The sequence below is a fragment of the Palaemon carinicauda genome, chromosome 1 (genome assembly GCF_036898095.1).
Source record: "Palaemon carinicauda isolate YSFRI2023 chromosome 1, ASM3689809v2, whole genome shotgun sequence".
Taxonomy (NCBI): Eukaryota; Metazoa; Arthropoda; class Malacostraca; order Decapoda; family Palaemonidae; genus Palaemon; species Palaemon carinicauda.
The window spans coordinates 166362595-166365094 of NC_090725.1; positions in this window are offsets into that span (position 1 = coordinate 166362595).

The following is a 2500-nucleotide window of genomic DNA, read 5'->3' on the forward strand; positions in this document are numbered from 1 at the left end:
CTTCCATATTATGCTATTCCACCCAGCCATTAGCTGAAGGCATTTATGCGTTCACTGAAAAGTGTTCAATTTTCATCAAGTCCGTGAAAGAGTATAGTGCCTGGGCTAATGAATTTGCTGATTTATCCAACATTGTGTAAGTATGAGTGTAACGAGTAAATGCATCCCCAAATACACATATATACTTATGTTGTGTTATACCAGTGGGAAAGGGTCCTACCACATCTATATGCACCCTATAAAATTAATAGGAATCACAGGCATTTTTCTGACTTCTGGTACAGTGTTTTTATGTTCTTTGAAACAGCTACAACCATGACAAGATTTTATATTATCATCTATAGATTTTTTTCATTCTTACCCAAAAGAAGGATTCTCATGCTCTCCTTAATGTTCTATCAATCCCTAAATGCCCTGCATACAGACTTGCATGTACAATGTGGATGGCTCGATTAATTAAAGAAGGAGGAAGAACTACCCATGCACAAAATTCCCCTCCTCTTTTTCTCCTAAGTAAAATATAAGATATCATTCTGTATAAAAAGATTCTCACGAGGCACATTCAGAAATGATGGATAACTCTCCGATTCCCCCTTAATCACTGGTCGCACTTTTTCCATCCATTCCTCTTTTTCTCTGTCACTCTCGCGGGCTTCCTTTATGTCCCAACCTCCCAAGTCAATCACATAGGCATCATCAGGGCACTCATTCTGGAATCCCCTGGTCATGTCCTTGGCCACCCACATACAGTCATGTTCACTATTTCCTTCCCTCTCTCTCTCTCTCTCTCTCTCTGTCCAGCATCTTTAACTCGCTCTCTCTCTCTCGCTTGCGGATCTCATTTTCTGACTGCTCCTCTCGTGAATTAACATCTCGTTTTCTCTTTTGATGGGGTCTTCAATATTTTTGTTTTTACTCCTATTATTGCGCATCTAGGGACGGCATTAGTTACCTTGTTAGCTTTATATTTTATGTGGTCAAACCCATTTATGTTAACTCTAACAATCTTTCAATCCATCTCGCTTGTGTAGGCGTCAAGTCACCTTTGTAATAAAAATCCTGTAAGGGGCGATGATCAATTTGCAATTCAATCGGCTGACATAATAAAAAGAACCGATGCCTCTCTAGGGCCAAAAAATAGCCAATACCTCTCGTTTGAATGACCATAATGGTTTTCAGCCCCTTTTAATTCCTTTGAAGGAAAACAAATGGGTCGCTCTCTACCTTTATCATCTCGTTGAGAAGTTAAGCCACCAATAGCTACGCTACATGCATCTGTCACAAAATATGAGGATCAAATCTAAGATATGTGAGTAATTCATTGCCAGTTAAGGCAGCTTTCAAATTATTAAAGGCCTTTTCTTCTTCCACTCCACATTCAATTACTTTTGGTTTCTTCAAAGCATCTAAGGGTCTCGCTATCTGTACAAAACCTCTTATGAATTTACGGTAATACCCAGAGAGCCCAAGGAAACCAACTACTTCCTTTGGGGTACGTGGCCTGTGGAAATCCCTAATAGCCGCTACTTTACTGGGGCAGGGTTGGATACCTTCTGGGGTTATGTGACCTAGAATTTCGACCTGTTTACAGAAAGATTTGCACTTTGACAAATTTATTTTCATACCATCACTTCGCAATGCTTCTAAAACTTTTCGAATATGATCATTATGTTCTTCAGCCATTTTCCCTATAATTATGATATCGGCTAAATAAACAAGAACTTTATGGATAATTAAGGGAGACAAAACGGCCATCCTTATTCTAGAAATGTGACTTGGAGCATTTCTAACACCGAAAGGAAGAAAATTAACCTGAAATAGCCGATCATTAGCTATAAATGCCATTTTACATTTACTGTCTTCCTGAATGGATATTTGATAGTATCCAGATTTTAAATCACTAGTTGTAAAATATTTACTATTTACAATCCCGTACCTTCACAAGTAATTCTTCGATCGAGGCCAAAGGAAATGCATTATCCTTAGTGACTGCATTCAACTTCCAATAATCATTACACATTCTTACCGAACCATCCTTTTTCCTAACAGCTACATTTGGAGAAGTCCAGTGAGATTCGCTCCTCTTGATAATCCTCTGTTTCCTTAATCTACTAATTTTCCTTTCTATCTCTCCCTGGAAATGAATGGGTATCTTATTAGGCCTTGACCTGATCGGCTTTGCCTGCCCAGTTTCCCTGCTAAAGGGAAATCGATCAATCCTCCCGAGTGGCTCATCTCCAATTGCAATTACATCGGAATAATTATTATCAATGATATCAACTACAGGTTGATATTCTGGCGGAAATAGTGTTTGCGCTTGCATAGTCAAGTTCTGAGTACTTTCGTCTGTGCAGGCTGGAGTTGTGGCTCCCAAGATCCCATTATTAGCCATTTCACATAACTCCAATTCACACAGAGAATCACTTCCTAACACAACTCTTTTATTGGACAAATCAACTATTATCATATCAGCTCTGTTCTCTATTATAGCCCTCTAAGA